Source organism: Scyliorhinus torazame, chromosome 7 (genome assembly GCF_047496885.1).
Source record: "Scyliorhinus torazame isolate Kashiwa2021f chromosome 7, sScyTor2.1, whole genome shotgun sequence".
NCBI classification, from domain to species: Eukaryota; Metazoa; Chordata; class Chondrichthyes; order Carcharhiniformes; family Scyliorhinidae; genus Scyliorhinus; species Scyliorhinus torazame.
In genome coordinates this window covers 70,507,568-70,531,614 of record NC_092713.1, presented here as the reverse complement: position 1 = coordinate 70,531,614, position 24,047 = coordinate 70,507,568, and the positions used below count along the sequence as shown (strand labels likewise).

Here is a 24,047-nt window from a genome sequence, read left to right as displayed (position 1 = left end):
TTGAACAGAATGAAGGTAAGTTTATTTCTTCAGATGTGTATTGATGTTTCATTTTTATTTTGGAAGAAAAGAAATCTGCCCTTGAAGACTGTGAGGAATGGGATTCTGCAGTTTGTGGTCAGACTTGAATCAGTGAGCTCAATCAATCTGGCTTACACATGTGCAGCATCACTGTCCCCGCATTTCAAGATTGTTAGTGCATCTCGGACTCATCTCACCATACCGTAGCATCTATTCCAGTAACTACCTCCTGCTGCTCCAAGAATTAAATGTTGATGCACAACGTAGAAATCATTTCTATAGAGAATCCTGACCATGGTATGTGTCAGTATTCAGCCACTCACTGGGGAAATAGTGCCAGTGCGGTCAACATGCCAACTTGAACATGATGGGAGGGAGGAGGACGAATATGAGAGAAATGTATCACCTGAGGTGGGACGTGGGTGGTAATGGAAGCATAGAATATGAGCATTAAAGAAATTAAATGGGTTCTCGGTGTTCCACATGTGGTCCACAGACTCCTTAAGTGGCCAGTAAAAGGAGCATGTCTTGACACCCATATTGTAGGCAGTAAGTAATACAATAGTTGTCATCCAACAGCCTTTTAAGTTCTCCAAAATGACAGTTTCTCAGTAAATAGAAAGTTGCATTTTTAAAGTATTTTGTCGGATGTAGATGTTGCTGGTTAGGTCAGCATTTATTGCCCATCATTAATTGCCCTTGGGAAGATGTTGGTGAGCTACTGCCACAAACTGCTGCAGTACATGTGATATAGGTACACCCACAGTACTGTTGGGGAGGGAGTTCCAGGATTTTGACCCAGTGACAGGTGGGTCAATTCATATTCAATTTGTTCACTGTCCTCCACACGTCACTGGAGTGGAACCAAAAGTAGCCTATATTTTAGGGAAACCATGTCAAAGAATGGTCTCCCTTTTAAGATGTTTTTTTCCCGGTGTGCATTCACAGTTTTCCCCCCGGTGTGCATTCACAGGTTAATGTGTCTCATTGTGCTCTATTCTTGTGCAGTGAAAGAAGCCAGCTTTTGTGTTGGGACTCTTCACCTGGGACTTGAGTATTCACATTTAGCACCAGGATGTTTTTCTAAGTGATGATCAATTTTTTTTTTGCTACTTCACAAGTCGGCTTTTGCAGTTTTATTTTGGGGTTATTTTAAAATGTAGATTTTTCTTTCAGGAGGTGATTCACTCCACTCATGCCAGTTGATGCTCCATTAGTAATAGTATACATTGATATTTTTACGAGGACCAGATATAGGGTGGATTAGGAAGACTCTGTTTTGATTAGTAGAGTGGACAATAACCAAGGGCTTGCACTTAATAGGTAGAAGGCTAAGAGGGGTGGTTGAGAAACCTTTTCACTTGGATGGGAATCTGGGACTCATGGCCTGAAAGGGTGGTTGAGTCAGAAACTCTCGTGGCATTTAAATATTTATATATTTCCTAGCACTGCTGTAATTACCAGGGCTATAGACCAAGCACTGAAAAATGGGATTTGTGTAGTTAGATGTTTGTTGACCAGTGTGGACATGGTAGGCTGAAGGGCTTTAAATGTCTCTTGAATCCATGAACCTATAATGGTTTTCTGAATTCCTACAAACTTTGTGCAAACGAGCAAATACCAGCAAGGAGAGGATTTGCATTGGTTGTGCCAGGCAATCCATAAAAACTACACAGCAAAACCAGCCAATTTGTACAACTCGTCTGTGTTTAGCTTCTGCAGAAACTGTCATCCAAATCTCATTGCCTGCCCTATCTCTACATTCCTTAAAAACCTATTTAACCTATTCTTGAATGTTGCCAGGGTCTCTACTTTAATCACAAGTCCATGCAGACTTTCCTAATAAGCTGACACTTGTTCAAGTGCTCCATCAGTTTGTCTTTGATGGATTTACGTAACTTTCCCACAGTTGGTAAAATTGCATGATTCACCCTCCATGCTTAAATAATGGTGACGGCTGCAGTTTTTTACCTTTCCAATCCAGGGGCAGAATTCCTGCATCTGGAAACTATGGAAAAATTACAACTAATGCATTTACTATGTCCCCCTCCTTAAGCACCCTGAATGGAAACCTACAGGTCCTGGACCTTTGTCTAAACCCACTACTTTTCATGAAATTTTTCCTTGCCTTTAAGAATTTTTTTTTAGGAGTACCCAATTAATGTTTTCCAATTAAGGGGCAATTAGCATGGCGAATCCACCGACCCTGCACATCTTTGGGTTGAGGGGGTGAAACCCACGCAGACATAGGGAGAATGTGCAAACTCCATACAGAAAGTGACCCAGAGCCAGGATTCGAACCCGGGTCCTCAGCGCCATAGGCAGCAGGGCAACCATGCCGCCCAGTTTCCTTGCCTTTTTAAAAATTTATATTAAACCACCTAAGACCCTCCCCAAAACTTTTATAAGTTCCCCTGCTTTCATTTTGTTGTTGCCCTCTGCTGTAATAATGGATGCAAATCACTCATTGAAAACATTTTCTGTTTATTTTTCAATATAACCATACCTGCATTTGTTTTTAAAGGACCTGCATTCCCCTTCACCACTCTTCTCTTGATTTTTTTTAAATTAAAATTTTTACTATTAGCTCTTACAGTCTGCATGATTTCCACTTTTCCTTGCACTTATGGAAGTCTTTTTTTTGCTTAATATCTCATCTCATTGGTGACTATGGTTACTTTGCCTTTTAGTACATTTTTTTTGTCTACCAGTGGATGTCACAGGTGTGTGCTCTTTCATGGGTATTAATTTTCTGCTTTCAAATATTCACTTTTTTCAAACCTGCTCCATACTACCTCACTTGGAAATGCAGCAAATTAGAATTGGGGAATCCTGCTTTGCTGATTTATTTGCTTGTATTTGTTCGATTCCCCCAAAAACTAACAGAAGTAATTACAAGTGCCCTTTGATAAAAGGGTTTAACAAGAAAGTGAAGGAACTGTCAGAGGATTATAAACACAAGCAAAAGGAACCTCAGGCTTGTATCAGTTATATTAATTCTACTCTGATAGTAGTTCCAATCAAGCATGAAATATGTAGCTTAGGGAATTGCCTACTCGAGTTAACACTTTGCATTCCATTAAGATTACATTCTTGGCAAGATGGCAAAAACTTTGTTTATTATCAATTGTGATTTACAATTAGATTGGAGTTGGCACCAGATTTGTGTAATATGAGTGTAGTTTAATGATGTGTAAGAGGAATTTGATTGGTGAACTTAAAATTCAGTTTGAGCAGATTGCTGGACAGATCTATGGATCAGACAAACTGTAGTATTGCGATGTTAACTGTTTGCAGTGAAATTGAAAAGTTTCATGCAAGTAGGGGTGACCAATCCGAGCAGAGCTCTGAAGTGAAACGCTTGCATTGTGCCACCTTTTTAAAATTCAAGTTTTCTTTTAAAGGAATTATTCTGTATGGTCATTCCTGTTTGAACGTGAAGAAAAAAGAGAAAGATCTCTAATAAGGTGGAAGGAAGGAGAGATTAAATGAGAAAGGGGATGATGCAAGACGAGAGGAAATGGTAATGGAATGGGCACCGAGGTTCTGACTATAATAATCACTTATTGTCACAAGTAGGCTTCAATGGGCGGAGATAGTGGTGGCGATGGAAGCTGAGAAGGCCTTCGATAGGGTAGAGTGGGGGTACTTGTGGGGGGTGCTGAAGAGGTTCGAGTTTGGGGAGGGGTTTGTCAGGTGGGTTAGGCTGTTGTACGAGGTCCCGATGGCGAGTGTGGCCACTAACAAGAGGAGGTCTGAGTATTTTCGGTTGCATCGAGGGACAAGGCAGGGGTGTCCCCAGTCCCCCCTGCTCTTCGCGCTGGCGATTGAACCCCTGGCTATGGCACTGAGGGAGTCGAGGAACTGGAGGGGGTTGGTGCTGGGTGGATGGAGCATAGGGTGTCACTCTATGCGGACGACTTGCTGCTATATGTGGCGGACCCGGTTGGGGGAATGCTGGAGGTAATGAGGATCCGCAAGGAGTTTGGGGATTTCTCAGGGGAAGCTCAACATGGGGAAGAGCGAGTTGTTCGTGGATCACCCAGGGGACCAGGAGAGTGGGATTGGCGAGCTCCCACTAAAAAGGGCGGAGAGGAATTTCAGGTATTTGGGGGTCCAGGTGGCCAGGAGCTGGGGGGCCCTGCATAGACTTAATTTCACAAGGCTGGTGGAGCAAATGGAGGAGGAGCTTAAGAGGTAGGACGCGTTGCCGCTGTCCCTGGCGGGTAGGGTGCAGTCAATTAAGATGACGGTGCTCCCAAGGTTTCTGTTCCTGTTCCAGTGCCTCCACATGTTTATCCCGAAGGCCTTCTTTAGGCGGGTCAACAGGAGTATAATGGGGTTTGTGTGTGCGCGAGGGACTCCGAGGGTGAGAAGGGTGTTCCTGGAGCGGAGTAGAGATGGGGGGGGGGGGGGCTGGCACTGTCCAACCCCTGTGGGTACTACTGGGCCGCCAATGCGGCGATGGTGCGCAAGTGGGTAATGGAGGGGGAGGGGGCTGCATGGAAGAGGCTGGAGAGGGCGTCTTGTGAGGGTACAAGTCTGGAGGCGCTGGCAGCGGCGCCGCTGCCGCTCCCTCCAATGAGGTATACCACGAGCCCGGTTGTGGCAGCTACCCTCAATCTGGGGGCAGTGGAGGCGGCCCAGGGGGGAAGTTGGGGCCTCTGTGTGGACCCCAATACGGGGGAACTACCGGTTTGTCCCAGGGAGAATAGATGGAGGGTTTTCGGGGTGGCACAGGGTAGGGATAAGAAGGTTGGGAGACCTGTTTGTGGACGGGAAGTTCGCGAACCTGGGTGAGCTGGAGGAGAAGTATGGGCTCCCCCCCCCAGGAAACACCTTTAGATACTTACAGGTAAGGGCGTTTGCCAGGTGGCAAGTGGTGGAATTCCCGCGGCTGCTGCCACGCACAGTACAGGACACGGTACTCTTGGGGGGGGGGGGGGGGGAATTTGAGTGGGGAAGATCTCGGAAACCTACCAGGTGATGCAGGAGGAGGAGGAGGCCTTGGTGGTCGAGTTGAAAGGTAAGTGGGGTGAGGACAGGTGTGTTAGGTGCTCAGGGAGCCCAGCAAATCATACCCATATGTTCTGGGCATGCCCATCGCTGGAGGAATTTTGGAAGGGCGTAGCGAGGATGGTGTCGAGGGTGGTAGGATCCAGGGTCAAACCGGGCTGGGGGCTTGCAATATTTGGGGTTGCAAAGGAGCCGGGAGTGCAGGAGGCGAAAGAGGCCGGTATTCTGGCCTTTGCATCCCTGGTAGCCCGGCGAAGGATTCTTCTTCAGTGGAAGGATGTGAGGCCCCCAAGCGTGGAATCCTGGATCAACGATATGGCGGGGTTTATTAAATTGGAGAGGGTGAAATTCGCCTTAAGGGGATCGGTACAAGGGTTCTTCAGGGGGTTGCAACCGTTCTTGGACTTCCTGGCAGAACGGTAGACAATGGTCAGCAGCAGCAGCAACCCGGGGGAGGGAGGGGGTTCTATTTTATTTTTGTTTGTTTATGCTGGGGGATCTGAGGGAGTGTATATATTTGCTATGTTTGCTCTGTGTTAATTTGGGGTGTTAATTTATTATTTATGTATAGGGGGGAGGGGGGCACGGGGTTGTTTTACTTGTTCTGTATTTAATTCTATTGGTTTCCTTTTTCATTCAGTTGTTGATATTTTGTGAAAACCTCAATAAAAATTATTTTAAAAACAAACTAACAAGTAGGCTTCAATGAAGTTACTGTGAAAAGCCCCTAGTCGCCACATTCCGGCACCTGTTCGGGGAGGCCGGTACGGGAATTGAACCCGCGCTGCTGGCCTTGTTCTGCATTGCAAGCCAGCTGTTTAGCCCACTGTGCTAAACCAGCCCCTATGATCTGAAATTATTAAACTCTGAGTCTGTCAGCTGTAAAGTACCTAACCGAAAAATAAAGTCTTGTTCCTCCAACTTATGGTGAGTTTCATTGTAACAGTATGGAGGGTAGAGGTCTGAGTGGGAGTGAAGCAGATAATTAAAATGGCAGGTAATTGGAAGGTCAGTCTCATGCTTGTGTTTTGCAGAGAGAACATCCAATCTGCATTTTGTCTCCCAAATGTAGAGGAGGCCTCATCGTGAGCATCGAATACAGTATTCTAAATTGAATGTGCAAGTAAAATGCAGTTTCCCCTTGAAGTAATGTTTGGGACCTGAATATGGGAAGGGAAGAGGTAAAAGGGCAGACATTGCATATGTTGCAATTGTATGGAGTGATGCCATGAGAAGGAGGAGTGGCTGGGGGTGTTTGAGGAATGAACCAAGTTGTTGCAGAGGAAACGGTCCCACTGGAATTTGGGAAGGGATGAGTAAATGTATTTACTGGTGGCATGGTCCTGGAGATTGTGGATAATCCATTGAATGTGGAGGCAGATGGAATGAATGGTGAAGACAAGGAGAACTCTATTGTGGTTGTGGAAGGGAGGGGAAAGGGGGACAGCCAGTAATACAGGAAATGGAATGACTGTAGTTGAGGGCCTTTTGAAACACAAAGTAGGAAAGTCCCCAATTTCAAATCTCTGGCTTTTTCTCCTTTGTCCCAATATTGCCCGACCAACCCCACATCACATGCACCCTATAATTTGAAATAACTGGAGGATAACAGCTATAACTGAAGGTACTAAAATGGATTGTCCTGAGAGCTACAGACAGAAATGTTAACTGATTTCAATGCATGTCCTATATTTGTTTAGTTCAAAGACTGAAATTTCAGAGGGCAGGAGAGTTAATATACTAAACCATAGGGAGGCCAGTTCCAAATTGGTGGACCTGCTGGAGATATTCAGTAGGGAGTACCAGTGGTTATGTTACTGAACTGGAAATGGAGGTTGAGTTTCAAATATGATAATATGGGCAAATAAATCCAATAAATGTGATAGTTTGTGTTTATGAACTAGTAACAGAAAATGACCATGAAAACTGTCAGTTGTAAAACCCCGATTGGTTCATTATGAATGGAGCTGAAGTAGTCCATTTGGCTGCTTGAGCCTGCTCCGCCATGTAATAAGATCATGGCTGATTTGTTTGTGTTTCTAGTTCTGCATCCCCACCTAACCCCGATTTAACCTTAGGGAATCTAACTGCCTTGAAATATTCGGTGACCCTGCTTCTATTGCCTTCTAGAGCAGAAAGTTCCAAAGTCGCACAACCCTCAGAAAAAAAATTCTCCTCACCTCTGTCCTAAAAGAGTGGCACCAAATTTTAAAACGCTGGCCCCTAGTTCTGAACTCGCCCACATGAGGAACCCTGTCCACCTTGCCAAGACCATTAACGATCGTGTATACTTCAATCAAGTCACTCTTTTAAACTCCAGTGGAAATTAGCCCAGCCTGTCTGACCTATTCTCATAAGACAAGTTGCTCATTCCAGGTATCCGTAAAGTAAACCTTCTCTGATATGCCGCCAACGCCTTAAAGAAGACCAAAACTGCACGCAGTATTCCAGATGCAGTCTCACCAATGACCTGAATAACTGAAGCATTAGGGGCGTGATTCTCCGAGCCCCGCGCCGGAGAATCGCTGCAACCGCGCCCCGACCCCGGCGTGCGATTCTCTGAGGTGCGGAGAATCAGCGCATTTGGCACGGCGCCGGTCACGGGTCGCTGTCCGTGGCCGGGCTGCCGTCCGCGGCCGGATCGCTGATTCTCCGGCCCGGATGGGCCGAGCGGCCGTGCAGAAACGGCAGAATCCCGCCAGCGCTGTTCACCCCTGGTCACTGCCGCCGGGAACTCTGCGCGAAGGGTCGGGGAGGGGGGCAAGGGGGCTCCATCCCGGCGGGGTGGGGGGCCTCCGATGCGGTCTGGCCCGCGATCGGGGCCCACCGATCGGCGGGACCCCCCCCCCGGCCTACTTTGTTGCGTGGCCGACCCCTGATCCCCCACGCCATGTTGTGTAGGGGCCGGCGCGCTGAAGAAGTCCCCTGTGCATGTGCGGGTTGACGTGGCCCAACTGCGCATGCGTGGGTTGGCGTGGCGCCCATTTGGTGCCGGGAAGGGAGGCTGGAGCGGCGTGAACCGCTCCAGCGCAGTCCTGGCCCCCTGTGGGGACCAGAATCGGTTGCCCCCGCATCCGTTTCGGCCGTCGTGAAACGGGACGGCATTCACGACGGCGCGAACACTTAGTCTCCAGTTTGGAGAATCGCGCCCAACATCTTTACTTTCATGTTCAATCCCTCTCCTGATAAATGACAACATTCCATTAGCCTTCTTGATTACACGCTGTACCTGCATACTAATGTGTTTTGACTCCTGCACGAGAGCAACTACATCCCCCTGCAACTCCGAATTCTACATTTGTTTCCCATTTGTGTGCCGAGTGTTATGAGCTTGATGTTGTGGTGTGGACGTTACATGATGTCGGATTATACAGAACAAGGGAAATGGAATTGTAGTCATTATGTCATGGGCATGCGTTCAAGTCCCAACACAGCTACTGATGGAATTTGAATTCCATTAATAAATCTGGAATATAACACTAATCTGAGCTATCATTGATTTTCTTTATTTAAAAAAAAATGACCTGGTTTATTTAGGGAACAAAATATGCCATCCTTACCTGGTCTGGCCTACATGTGACTCCAGAACTCCAACAATGCGGTTGACTCTTACCTGCCTTCTGAAATGGCCCAGCAAGCCAGTCATTTCAAGGGCAGTTAGGGTGGTCTTACGTTGGCCTTGCCAGCACCCGTAAAGTGGGTTCCATTACATTTAAATGGTCATTGGATAAACATATGGATGATAAGGGAATAGTGTAGATGGGGCTTTAGAGTGGTTTCAAAGGTTGCGCAACATCGAGGGCCGAAGGGCCTGTACTGCGCTGGAATGTTCTATGTTCTAAGTGCCCTTGTCTCATGAAAGAATAAAGAAAGTAAAAGTACTGAAATATTCTGAAATGGCACACCTGCATAGCTTTGATGTATGAAAAATAACATTGCACAGGGCGGACGTCTTGCAAATTAAAATTCCGAGTGACTGTATAACAGAATCAAAGAACGTTTCAACATAGAAGGAGGCCATTCAGCTCATCATTCTAGTTTGGATATTTGAAAGAGCTATCAATTAGTTCCACTCTCCTACCCTCTCCCTAGAGCCTTGCATTGTTTCCCTACCAGTTAGGCCTCAGCTAGGCTGGAGTATCTTAGACAATTCTAGCTACCTAATCTTCAGGGAAGATATAAAAACCTTAAAGACGTAACAGAGGAGGTTTACCAGGATGTTACCAGGGATAATGGACTTTAGTTATGAGGAGATGTTGGAAAAATTAGAACTGTTCTCCATGGAACAGGGACCTAATCTAGGTTTCAGGTGATGAAAGGTATTGAAAGAGTAGATTATAATAGTTGATCCAGCCTACTGCTCTAGGGTTTGGTACAAATCCCACCATGGCAGCTGGTGAAATTTGAATTCAATTAATAAATGTGGCTGTTGGGATTGGGAATAATGTACCTGAAAAAATGGTGGAAGCTGATTCCATCAACAAATGTTAAAAGGAAGCTGGACAGATACTTGAGAGTGAGGGATTTGCAGGTCTGAATATTTCGAATGGCAGGGTTTCCCTTCCCACCATCTAAAGCGTTGGTGGGGAGCATTTTCCCGCTGACTCTGCCTCAGATCCATTTCACACTTGGGTGAGTGTTAATTGGCTGCAGGCAAGACTTGTGCTCCTCACTTTGAGTCGGCGCTTGAGGTATCAGAGGAGAGGCCAGAAGGAAGGGAGATTCAGCGGCCACAGAACCTTAGTGGGGAACACCCAAAGTCAGAAGGAGGCTTCTGATGACGGCACCTCCACTTGAGATCTAAGCCTGTTTATTTTTGGGCTTCCCCCATGCCAGGTAAATCCTCCTGCTAGCCTTAAAATTGAGGCTGGCTGGGAAATAGCTCTTAAAACCCACCGCCAGGGGTGCATGAAATTCAGGCTAAGGATTAGTGATATAAAATGGGGGTTGGGGACTCAACATGACTGCTCTTTGAAAGGACCATTAACCTGATGCCCTCTTGAACGTTCTCTTGGCTAAACGTCTCCATAAAGAAACTGCCACCTGACATTTAAAAAAGAATCCAAGTTCACAACTCGGGAGAAAGTGAAAAGCAGAGACTTGAGAGGTGTCCAAGATCATCCTAACCCTTCTACTTTCTTGTCCATCTCAAAATATTGTCAGGCTGGAGAAGGATCCCAAGAGAGGAAGGGTGCATAGCCATATGGCAATTTGAATAGGAGGATAAGAAACTTTGAATGGAGGAGTTTAGGGACCAGGGATCTGGTCTCTGGCAAGGATTCTACAAAACGTGGTTACTCCAGAGGCCTCCAGGCCAGCTTCCGAAACCGTACCATTCACCCACTTCAACTTTTTAAAGCTTTACTGTATCTTGTCTGGTATTCCATCAGTACTCAGACTCACTATCCAACCAACCTTTTCTTAATGACCTTCATTCATTCTCTCTATCAGTTTCAAAATACGAACATACGAATTAGGAGCAGGAGTCGACTACTCAGCCCCACAAATCTGCTCCACCATTCAATAAATCATGGCTGATGGAAACAGACAAAAATAGGAGCAGGAGGAGGCCACTCGGTCCTTCAAGCCCGCTCTGCCATTCATTATGCTCGTGGCAGGTCATCCAACTCAATAGCCTAATCCTAATTTCCTCCATATCCTTTGATCCCCTTCGCCCTAAGTGCTTTATCTAACTGTGTCTTGAAACCACACACTGTTTTGGATTCAACTACTTCCTGTGATAACGAATTCCACTAGCTCGCCACTCTCTGGGTGAAGAAATTTCTCCTCATTTCTGTCCTAAATGATCTACCCCGTATCCTCGGACTGTGCCCCCTGGTTCTGGACACACCCACCATTGGGAATATCCTTCCTGCATCTATCCTGTTCCGTTCTGTTAGAATTTTATAGGTTTCTATGAGATCCCCCTTTTATTCTTCTGAACTCCAGCGAATACAATCCTAACCGATTCAATCTCTCCTTGTACATAAGTCCTGCCATGCCAGGAATCAGTCTGGTAAACCTTCGCTGCAATCCCTCTATAGCTAGAATATCCTGCCTCAGATGCACACAATATTCCAGGTGTGGCCTCACCAAGGCCCTGTATAATTGCAGCAAGACATCCCCACTCCTGTACTCTCATCCTCTCGCAATGAAGGCCAGCATACCATTTGCCGCCTTTACTGCCTGCTGCACCTGCATGCTTACCTTCAGCGACTGGTGTATGAGGACACCCAGGTCTCATTGCAAGTTCCGCTCTCCTATTTTATGGCCATTCAGATCATAATCTGCCGCCTTGTATCTGCTACCAAAGTAGATAACCCCTCATTTATCCAAATTATACTGCATCTGGCATTCATTTGGCCACTCACTCAACTTGTCCAAATCACACTGAAGGATCTCTGCATCCTCTTCACTGCTCACCCTCCTACGCAACTTGGTGTCATCTGCAAATTTGGAGATATGACATTTTGCTCCCTTATATAAATCAGTAATATATATTGTGAATAGCTGGGGTCCTAGCACCGATCCCTATGGTACCGCAGTAGTCACTGCCTACCAATTTGAAAAGGACCCGTTAATTCCTACTCTTTGTTTCCTGCCTGCCAACCAGCTTTCTATCCATCTCAATACACTACCCCAATCCCATGCACTTTAATTTTACACGCTAATGTTTTATGCGCGACTTTGTCATGAGCCTTCTGAAAGTCCAAATACACCATGCCCACTGGCTTCCCTTCATCAATTCTACTGGTTACATCCTCGGAAAAATTCCAGTAGATTTGTCAAGCATGATTTCCCCTTCATAAATCCATGCTGACTCCCACCGATCCTGCTCTGTTATAAAATCTTTGATAATGAATTCTAGAATTTTCCCCACTACTGATGTCGGGCTTATTGGTCTATATTGCCCTGCTTTCACTCGACCTCCCTTTTTAAATAGTGGAGTTACATTAGCCACCCTCCAATCTGCAGGAACTGTTCTGTGGTCTATAGAATCCTGGAAGATGACCACCACTATAGAATTCTGGAAGATCCAATGCATCCACTATTTCTAGAGCCACCTCCTTCAGTACCCTGGGATCTTGATTATCAGGCCCTGGGGATTTATCAGCCTTCAATCCCATCAATTTCCCCAATACCATTTCTCTGATATTGATCACCTTCAGTTCCTCCTTCTCACGAAACCCTGCATTCCCCAACATTTCTGATATCTTATTTATATATGTATTTAGTTGCTTTGGTTCTGATCTGATCTTGTAACCTCAACCTTGCATTCCTGTCTACCCGATAACCTTTCACCCCCTTGTTAATCAAGAATCTATCTAGCCCTGCCTTAAAAATATTCAATGCTTCTCTTCCACAATCGGCAGTGGAATCAGAGTTCCAAAGACTCTCAACCCTCAGAGAAAAGAAATCTCCTTATCCCCCTCTTAAATGAGCAATCCCCTTTTTTTTTTTAAAACAGTCACCCTTAGTTATAGATTCTCCCACAAAAGGAAACATCCTCTCCACATCCACCCTGTCATGATCCCCCAAAGTCTTCTATATTTCAATCGTCGCCTCTTACTCTTCTAAATTCCAGTGAATACAAGCCTAATTGTCCAATCTTTTGTCATAAGACAACACACCCATTCCTGGTATTAATCTAGTAAACCTTCTTTGAACTGCTTCTAACATATTGCATCTTTCCTTAAATAAGGAGACCAATACTGTACACTGTGCACCAGATGTAGTCTCAATTCAGTCCCTGTATAACTGAAACATAACCTCCCCAGTTAGGAATCAATTCCCTTATAATAAAGTATAACATTCAATTAGCTTTCCAAAATATTTGCTGTACCCGGATACTAGTTTTTTGTGATTGATGCACTCTGACACCTAGATCCCTTTGAATCTCATCTCTCTCAATTTAAATCATTTTCTTTTTTATCCTTCCTGCCAAAGTGGAATATTTTCCCACATTATGCTCCATTTGCATGCTGATTTAACATATCTATGTCCCTTTGTAGCCTCCTTATGCCCATTTTGCAAGTTACCTTCTTAACTGCCTATGAGTCGTCAGTAAATTTAACAACTATATCTTCAGTTCCTTCATCCAAGTCATTTATATAAATTGTAATCCTGCCAACCAGAAAAAGACCCATTTATTCCAATTGTTTCCTGTTAGCTAGCCAATCCTCTATCCATATCAATATGTTACCCCCTACACCATGAGCTTTTATGTTCCTCAATAACCTTTGATGTGGCACCTTCTGGAAATTTAGTATAGTACATCCACCTGATCCCCTTTGTCCACAGCACATGTGACTCCTTCAAAGAACTCCGATAAATTGGTTGAACACAATGTCCCTTTCATAAAACCATGTTGACTCTGCCTCGTTGCCTTGAATTCTTCGAAGTGCCCTTCTTTAAAATATTTATACTGTCTATTACTGTCCTTTAGGAAAGGGAATGTGCCACTCCTCTGGTTTACATGTATCTTTCTCATTGTTTAACCCTTCTTCAGTTAGCACAGTGGTTAGCACTGTTGCTTCACAGCGCCAGGGACCCGGATTCAATTTTCGGCTTAGGTCACCGCCTGTGCAGAGTCTGCACCTTCTCCCCATGTCTGCATGGGTTTCCTCCGGATGCTCCAGTTTCCTCCTACAAGTCCCGAAAGATGTGCTTGTTAGATTAATTGGACATTCTGAATTCTCCCTCAGTGTACCCGAACAGGCACCGGAGTGTGGCAACTAGGGGGTTTTCACAGTACCTTCATTGTAGTGTTGATGTAAGCCGACTTGTGACACTAATAAAGATTATTTTTATAGTTGCCCAGAGGGCAATACATAGTGTTTTGCAAGTGTGTCCACATCCGAAGAGCAAATAAAATATGCAATCTCCTATTCTATGTTGGGTTTCCTGAATGTAGAGGAGGCTACACTGTGAGAAGTAAATATAGTATTATAGATAGTAAAAACTACAAGATACATCTCAATTGATGTACCAAATTGAAGGGGTGTTTTAACCCTGTGCAATGGTTGGACGAATAGATAAATACAATGGGTTTTTGCAGTTGCATGGGAAGATGCTGAAAAAAGTCCTCTCAAAGTAAGGAGGTGTAAAATGAGAACGGAGGGAGTGTTTCTCTGTTGAAAAATCTCTCGGGTGCAATAGTAGCAACACTTTTAGGTAAATATTAAAGATTCTGCTATTTGAAGTGGAGCAGGGGAGTTCTCCCCATGCCATGGCCAATCTTTATTCTTCAACAATAGTGAAAACAGATGACCTGGTCATTTATTATATTGTTGTTTATGAAACCTTACCATGCACAATTGGCTGCCATTTTCAGTTCAAAAATGCTTCATTGGGTATAAAGTGGCGGCATAGTGGTTCGCACTGTTGCTTCACAACGCCAGGGTTCCATGTTCGATTCCCACGTGGGTCACTGTCCGTGCGGTGTCTGCACGTTCTCCCCATGTAGGTTTCCTCCGGGTGCTCCAGTTTCCTCCCTCAAGTCCCGAAAGACGTGCTTGTTAGGTGAGTTGGGCACTCTGAATTCTCCCTCAGTGTACCCGAACAGGTACCCGAGTGTGGCGACTCTGGGATTTTCACAGTAGTTGCATTGCAGTTAATGTAAGTCTACTTGCGACAATAATAAAGATTATTATAAAGGTGCAAAATAAATACAAGTCTCTATGTCTTTTATCATTAAGGGACAGATTCCTCTGAAAAGGAAGAGGATGGGGAAGATGTTTTTATGGGCGGTTTGGGGAGGGGGAGGAGAGGGATAGGACGGGGGGCATAAATGCATGAAGATGTCTAGTGAACACAGACTGGTGGACATTCCATTAGGCCACAGGTTGAACTTATTTTACGTTTCTCACCTCTGTTTCACTGTCTTTAATTTCAGATATGCATTTACTGCTGACATTCCTTGTGTTTGTCTGTGTCTACAATGTCTTTTCCCCATCCTTTTATACTTTAAAAAAAAAAAAAGAAAATTGCTTTTGGGGGCAATTTAGCTTGGCCAGTTCACCTATCCTGCACGTTTTTTTGGGTTGTGGGGGTGAGATGCACGCAGTCACGGGATGAATGTGCAAACTCCACACATACAATGACCTCGGGCTGGGAGTGAACCAGGGCAACCGTGCTAACCACAGTGCTGCCCTTCTTTTGTATTTTTACTACGTTATCACCTTATTGATCATTCAACCGCTTTCTATTAAGCAGGTGCTCCATCTCAGTCACTGACACCTCCCTTTTCTAATTTTATACCCCAATTGTACCAAAATGCCAGTTTAAACTTTCAACCACCATCAATATGCCTGTTCATAAAGACTGAAGTTTGCTGGTCTGGCTACTTATTGCTGTTTCAATTATGATGATGGGTGTTTACAGGTACTAGCCCCATGCCCAACCTTGTTCCTTTTCCAACCAGGCTTGGGAGTGGTTTCTGCAGAGTTAAAAACCATCACCGTCATGGAAACAGCAAGAAGTTAGACGCATGTACAAATCATGGGAAGAACGGCATATCCGAGGATGAACGAATGATAAGTTGGTTGAAACTGAAAGAAATTCCAATCCTTGATGAGCCCAATCTTTCTGTGTGGGGAGATGCCCCAGATGCTGGAAGGAATGAGAAGCTATCAACTTGACATCTTCGGCATTAGCAAGATGGGGGTGGACTGACCTAAGGCGAATCAACAGTGGGGGTGCAACGATCCTGTACTCTGGGCAAGAAGAACACTACCTCCATGAAGTTGACCTTATACTCAACAGATGCTTAACACAAGCATTAGTGGGGTGGAAGCCAGTAAACCATCGCCACCAGATTCCACACAAGGCATGCCAAAGTCACTTACGCAAGTTTACACACCAACAAAGACAGACATAGAGGAAGAAAAAGATTAATTCTACCACCAATTGCAGGACGCAGATGAGGTTCTGGATTCTGATATAAAGCTACTGACCAGTGATCTCAATGCTAAGCTCGATGGCAACCAACGAAGACTGAATAGTACACTCGGACCCCATGGATCAGCAAGCACCCTCAATGGAAATGATGAGCTTCTACAATGCTTCTGCAACAGCCATGGACTCAGCATTGGGAATGCCTTCAATCACCAGAATCTCCACAGAAAGACATAGAGGTCTGCAGATGGTAACATCCTCAATGAGATTGACAATGTATACATCAACAGATGGAGGCATCCCTACAAATTGTCTGGATGTGTTGAGGTGCAGGATGTAGGATCTGATCACCACCGTAACCAGCTTATGATGGTAGTGCATTTGTGTGTTTATCAGTGAAAATGCAGTCTCCTCAACCCAACTATATTCAACTGCTTCATCAATGAGCTCCCTCCTCCCACAAGTCCAGAAATACATGCTGTGAGGTAATTTGGATATTCTGAATTCTCCCTCCGTGTACACGAACAGGCACCACAATGTGGTGACTAGGGGCTTTTCACCGTAACTTCATTGCAGTGTTAATGTAAGCCTGTGGCAATAAAGATTATTAATTAATTAATCTACCCGAAGGCAGTGACCATGGAGTTAGGATGAGGACATGGCGGATGCTTTCCAGTTGATCCTCTAAAACAGATTCCAAGTACCAATCTTCTAAAGAGGGATTAAAGAGAGTGGAGAAGTCACCATCTGGTGGAGGAGAGGGACCAACAAAGAACAATGGATCACTGACCAAATGTGGAAAGAGGGACCAGAAAAAGAACATGGAACGAAGATGAGAAGGTAATGAGAAGTACACAAGATTGGATAAAACCATGAAAAAGAGCTGCAGGAGAGACAAACAAGGATGTGTAAAATTAAAGGGCAGGGAAGCACCAGAAGCAGCAAATTCCGGAATGACTCCAAGATGCTGTACCAGATTTTATAGGAAATGACTGGTACAAGAAGCAACACTCTGTATCAATCAAGGGTAAGGACAGATGAGGAACAGGAGGCAAGGTGTATGGAGCGGTTTCGGGAGATCTCAGCCCCAGGTCTACGTTAAGAGTTTGATTACAACTCTGCACATTGGCAGCTGAATGTCAACCTGGGAGAAATTGCCAGATCAAATGTCCAAAGAATCATCCAGTGCCTGAAGACAAACAAGGCACTTGGGATCAACGAGATACCAGCAGAGCTATTGAAACATGGCAGGAACACTCATTACAGAACTCACAGACTTGTTGAACAAGATTTGTACTGCGGAGGATGTCCCAGACAACTAGCGGAGAATATCCCAGACGACTGGAGGCGGAGTAATTGTCAAGTTGCCAAAGAAAGGGAACTTCAGTGACTGCAACAACTGGATGGACATAACGCTACTATCAGTACTCGGCAAAGTCTTCAGCATGGTGTTCCTCGACTGATTAAAAGCATAAGTTGACAGTACCCTTTGCGAAGAACAGGCAGGTTTCTGGGGTATCAAATCGTACTGCGAGCAAAGATTTGCACTCAGGATCAAGGAGCAGAGCCTCAAGTATCAGAAGCCACAGAAGAACTAGGGGAGGAGATAGAGGAGGGTATGTGGGCTGATGCCCTAAGCAGGGTAAATTCCTCTTCCTCATGCGCCAGGCTTAGCCTGATTCAATTTAAGGTGCTACACAGAGCACACATAATGGGAGCAAGATTGAGCAGGTTCTTTGGAGTGGAGGACAAATGTGGGAGGTGTGGCGGGAGCCCGGCAAACCACGCACATATGTTTTGGGCGTGCCCGGCACTGGAAGGGTATTGGAAGGGAGTGACGGGAGTGATTTCGCAGGTGGTGAAGGCCCGGGTCAAACCAGGCTGGGGGTTAGCTCTATTTGGAGTTGCGGAAGAGCCGGGAGTGCAGGAGGCGAAAGAGGCCGACGTTGTGGCCTTTGCGTCCCTCGTAGCCTGGCGCAGGATCCTACTCATGTGGAAGGAGGCAAAACCCCCCCGGACTGGAGGCCTGGGTAAATGATATGGCGGGGTTCATTAAACTGGAGCAGATAAAGTTTGCCCTGAGAGGATCGGCTCAAGGGTTCACCAGGCGGTGGCAGCCATTTCTCGACTACCTAGGGGAACGTTAGAGGGAAGACAGATGACCAGCAGCAGCAACCCAGGGGGAGGGGGGGGCGTTAGTTTAGTTTAGGTCAAAGATTAAGGGGGTTTGTTACTTGTGTATTGTTAAAAATTTCTGTATTGTTTGCTTTGTAAGAGGGGAAAAATTGTTGTTTGGGAAAAAAATTTCAATAAAACATATTTTAATAAAAAAAGTATCAGAAGCCATTTGTTAGCACTTAATTGATTTCAAGAACACTTTTAAAGCATCCATTGGCAGTCACTCGGGTACATTGCAAGACAGTATGACATCCTGGAGCAATATTAACACCTTCAAAGCCTTGTACTGCGAATCCAGCTGCTGCTTCAAGCCAAACATTGACACCACAGACTCCTTCAACATCATTCCTTTCCTCTTGATTATCAATTTCATCATGAAGAAAGCGATTGTGGGTGCAGACTTTGGCATCCCATGGCAGCACCATCGCTGGGCAGAATGGATTTCGCAAATGACATCGCCTTGCTGGCAAAAGAAGCTTCAAAGCATGACCACCAGTCTTGAGAGAGGCAGTGCACTGGGTTCGATCCTGGCCCTGGGTCACTGTCCATGTGGAATTTGCACATTCTCCCCATGTCTGCGTGGGTTTCACCCCCAGCACCCAAAGATGTGCAGGTTAGGTGGATTGGCCATGCTAAATTACCCCTTAAATGGAAAAAAATAATTGGGTACTCTAAATTTAAAAAAAAAAAAGAGAAAGGGAGAGGCGAAGCTAAGGTTGGTCTAAGCATCAGCTGCAAGAATATCAAGACCGTGACAGCTGGATGGTAACGGGGCACACCGATCACCTTCAGGCAACAGAACATGGAGGATGTCGACTACTTCACCTACCTCGGAAGCAATATCTTCTGGGAGGCAATTTGTACAGGTTAACAGCCGCACAAGCAGCTCCCCACGGTCAGGGCATCCAACACCATCAGTGTGGCCATGAAGCTGCGATTTTACAACATGTCCATAGTAATGTCAACTGCAATCTGTGTTAGCGAGACATAGATGAGAACAGCAATGGTGTCATATGAGTTGGATGTCTTTCACCAGCATTGCCTATGTAAGATCCTAGGTATCACCTGGAGAGACAACATCACCAAGAAGAAGTTCTGCAGAGAACTGGCTAGAAGCAACTGCGGTACATTGGGACGGAGAGACAACTGAGACTGGCAGGATACATTTCGCGCCTCTGCAAGCTCTGCCAAAGTGGCAATGGAATGGGCACCACCAGAAGGAAAAGGATGATGAGGCTGACCAAAGAATACCCGGCGAAGTACATTTAAGGAGGACCTTAAAGAGTGGGACAATACCTAGGCTGGAGCGAAAGAGATTGATGGACCGGGGCTGGTGGAGACTTGCTTGTTCCACACAGGATCGGAGGAACTAAAGTTATAAATGATGATCTGTACAGTTTCAGCATTGTTTTGTTCAGATTTCCAACATTTATGCATTATTTCCGTTAATCACGAATTAACCCAGTAAAATCAAGAAATTGACCACTTTTCATTAGACTCTTAAGACGGTTACAAAGTGATCTACTCAAAATAGAGAAATTTTGATTGTGTAACTCTTATATTATTTCTACAGACTGGTGAATTGGTAACTATAGAGAACATAAATAAGATTATTGGAGGTTGATGTGAGAAATAAAGGTTACGGGGCATACCCAAAACTATAATGGAAGTGGAATCTAAAATGGCTTTTAAAAAAGATTTTGCTAAATGTTTGTGAAATTTAATATTGGAAATTACATCGGAATGGGACAGTTGGGAGCCCTTTCAGGGAGGTTGTGCATGGGACAAAATGGCAAGTATGCTTAAAATTATAAAATTCAATGGATTATAGAATTAAGTTTCCATTCAGTTTTTTTAATGTCATCTTTTCTCTAATGTTTGGTGTCCTCTCTGTTTCAGTATATTCTTGTTTCAGTTTTCTAAAATTAAAGGTACTTATTGTACTCTGTAAAGACCATAAGACATAGGAGCGGAAGTAAGGCCATTCGGCCCATCGAGTCCACTCCACCATTCAATCATGGCTGATTTCAACTCCATTTACCCGCTCTCTCTCCATAGCCCTTAATTCCTCGAGAAATCAAGAATTTATCAACTTCTGTCTTAAAGACACTCAACGTCCTGGCCTCCACCACCCTCTGTGGCAATGAATTCCACAGACCACCACTCTCTGGCTGAAGAAATTTCTCCTCATCTCTGTTCTAAAGTGACTCCCTTTTATTCTAAGGCTGTGCCCCCGGGTCCTAGTCTCCCCTGCTAATGGAAACAACTTCCCTATCTAAGCCATTCATTATCTTGTAAGTTTCTATTAGATCTCCCCTCAACCTTCTAAACTCCAATGAATATAATCCTAGGATCCTCAGCCATTCATCGTATGTTAGGCCTACCATTCCTGGGATCATCTGTGTGAATCTCCGCTGGACCCGCTCCAGTGCCAGTATGTCCTTCCTGAGATGTGGGGCCCAAAATTGCTCACAGTATTCTAAATGGGGCCTAACTAATGCTTTATAAAGCTTCAAAAGTACATCCCTGCTTTTATATTCTAAGCCTCTTGAGATAAATGACAACATTGCATTTGCTTTCTTAATTACGGACTCAACCTGCAAGTTTACCTTTAGAGAATCCTGGACTAGGATTCCCAAGTCCCTTTGCACTTCAGCATTATGAATTTTGTCACCGTTTAGAAAATAGTCCATGCCTCTATTCTTTTTTTCCAACGTGCAAAACCTCGCACTTGCCCACATTGAATTTCATCAGCCATTTCTTGGACCACTCTCCTAAACTGTCGAAATCTTTCTGCAGCCTCCCCACCTCCTCAATACTACCTGCCCCTCCAGCTATCTTTGTATCATCGGCAAACGTAGCCAGAATGCCCCCAGTCCCGTCATCTAGATCGTTAATATATAAAGAGAACAGCTGTGGCCCCGAAAAAGAACCTTTTATCCCAACTCTCTGCCTGACAGCCAATCATCAATCCATGTTAGTACCTTGCCTCGAATACCATGTGCCCTTATTTTACTCAGCAGCCTCCCATGAGGCACCTTATCAAAGGCCTTTTGGAAGTCAAGATAGATAACATCCATTGGCTCTCCTTGGTCTAACCTATTTGTTATCTCTTCAAAGAACTCTTAACAGGTTTGTCAGGCACGACCTCCCCTTACTAAATCCATGCTGACTTGTCCTAATCCGACCCTGTACTTCCAAGAATTTAGAAATTTCATCCTTAACAATGGATTCTAGAATCTTGCCAACAACCGAGGTTAGGCTAATTGGCCTATAATTTTCCATCTTTTTCCTTGTTCCCTTTTTGAACAGGAGGGTTACAACAGCGATTTTCCAATCCTCTGGGACTTTGCCTGACTCCAGTGACTTTTGAAAGATCATAACTAGCGCCTCCACTATTTCTTCAGCTATCTCCTTTAGAACTCTAGGATGTAGCCCATCTGGGCCTGGAGATTTATCAATTTTTAGACCTCTTAGTTTCTCTAACACTTTCTCCTTTGTGATGGCTACCATATTCAACTCTGCCCCCTGACTCTCCTGAATTGTTGGGATATTACTCATGTCTTCTACTGTGAAGACTGACGCAAAGTACTTATTTAGTTCCTCAGCTATTTCCTTGTCTCCCATCACTAGATTACCAGCGCCATTTTGGAGCGGCCCAATGTCTACTTTTGCCTCCCGTTTGTTTTTAATGTATTTAAAGAAACTTTTACTATCATTCCTAATGTTACTGGCTAGCTTACCTTCATATTTGATCCTCTCTTTCCTTATTTCTCTCTTTGTTATCCTCTGTTTGTTTTTGTAGCCTTCCCAATCTTCTGACTTCCCACTACTCTTTGCCATATTATAGGCTTTCTCTTTTGCTTTGATGCATTCCCTAACTTCCTTTGTCAGCCATGGCTGCCTAATCCCCCCTCTGATAACCTTTCTTTTCTTTGGGATGAACCTCTGTACTGTGTCCTCAATTACTCCCAGAAACTCCTGCCATTGATGTTCTACTGTCTTTCCCACTAGGCTCTGCTCCCAGTCGATTTTCATCAGTTCCTCCCTCATGCCCCTGTAGTTACCTTTATTTAACTGTAACACCTTTACATCTGATTCTACCTTCTTTCAAATTGGAGATTGAATTCTACCATATTATGATCACTGCCTCCTAAGTGTTCCCTTACTTTAAGATCTTTAATCAAGTCTGGCTCATTACATAACACTAAGTCCAGAATGGCCTGTTCCCTCGTGGGCTCCATCACAAGCTGTTCCAAAAAGCCCTGCTGTAAACATTCAATGAATTCCCTTTCCTTGGGTCCACTGGCAGCATTATTTACCCAGTCCACCTGCATATTGAAGTCCCCCATGATCACTGTGACCTTGCCTTTCTGACATGCACTTTCTATTTCGTGGTGCATTTTGTGCCCCTGGTCCTGACCACTGTTAGGAGGCCTGTACATAACTCCCATTGTGGTTTTTTTGCCTTTGTGGTTCCTCAACTCTACCCACACAGACTCCACATCATCTGACCCTATGTCGTTTAGTGCTATTGATTTAATTCCATTCCTAATCAACAAGGCAACCCTGCCCCCTCTGCCCACCTCTCTCTCTTTTCAATAGGTTGTGAATCCCTGGATGTTTAAATGCCAGTCCTGAACCCCCTGCAACCACGTCTCTGCGATGCCGACCACATCATACCTGCCAGTCACAATCTGGGCCACAAGCTCATCTACCTTATTCCGTACACTGCGCGCATTTAAATATAGCACCTTTAATTCTCTATTGACCGTCCCTTTTTGTTTTCTTAGTGTGGTGGACCTTGGTTTACTGAGCCTTTCCATACACTGTGTCATATTTTGTGGGATGGGGACTATCGTAACCTCTCCTGAGTTCTGTCTTTTTGTGCTTTTTTGTATTCCTACGCAGCCACGCTTCCCACTGATTACTTCACCTCTTGGTTCCATGACTTTCCCTTCTCCCCCCCCCCCCCCAATCTCTAGTTTAAAGTCCTATTGACCACCCTATTTACTCTTTTCGCCAGAAATCTGGTCCCAGTTTGGTTCAGGTGGAGACCATCCCAACGGTATAGGTCCCCCCCCCTGTCCCAAAACTGATGCCAGTTTCCCATGAAAAGGAACCCCTCTTTCCCACACCACTCTTTCAGCCACGTGTTAACTTCCCTTATTCTTGCCTCTCTATGCCAATTTGCACGTGGCTCGGGCAATAATCCGGAGATTATGACCCTTGAGGACCTGTTTTTTTAATTTGAATCCTAGCTCTTTATAATCTCTCAACAGGTCCGCTTTCCTAGACTTGCCTATGTTGTTGGTACTGACATGGACCACAACAATTGCATCCTCCCCATCCCTCTCCAGTATCCTTTCAAGCCGGTCAGAGATGTCCTGCACCCTCGCACACCATGCGGGACTCTTTATCCTGCTCATAAAAGTAAAGGAGGACAAGTGTGGTTTCATAATACCAATGGACAGTCAAGTTTGTTTATATGTTACAATTTGTGCACCATCCATGAATTACCTTTATGAAGGTTTATGTTCCAGTTCACTGAATCATCGAAACTTAAAATTTGGTTTTAGACTCGTATTCCTACGTTTTGTCCCGTATTCCTACTCTTTGTCTGTAACCCTGTAAGTCCCTCATCTTTAAGTTCCTGTCCAACTTCCTGTTAAAATTATTTCTAGTATTAGTGTCCACTTTTTCAGGTAATGTTTTGTATCACAACAACTTTTACTGAATAAGTTTCTTTTTTCCCCACCTCTTGATTTTTATCTGATGATTTTGAATTCATGACCTCCAGTTATTTACCAGGCAGTAATTTCCTATCTTGGAAACCTCTTAATTTGATCTCCTTAACCTTCTTTATTCCAAAAAAAGTCATATTTTCTCCAACCTTTCAAACTGAAGTCCTCCTTGCTTGGTAACATCTGTGCTCT

At 44.7% G+C, this 24,047-nt stretch overlaps 1 protein-coding gene across 2 annotated transcripts in view; it reads left to right on the top strand.

Moving 5' to 3' along the window:
- Nucleotides 1-24,047, top strand: part of LOC140426304 (zinc finger FYVE domain-containing protein 9-like) — a 240,937-nt gene that overhangs the window by 110,810 nt on the left and 106,080 nt on the right. The window lies entirely within an intron of this gene.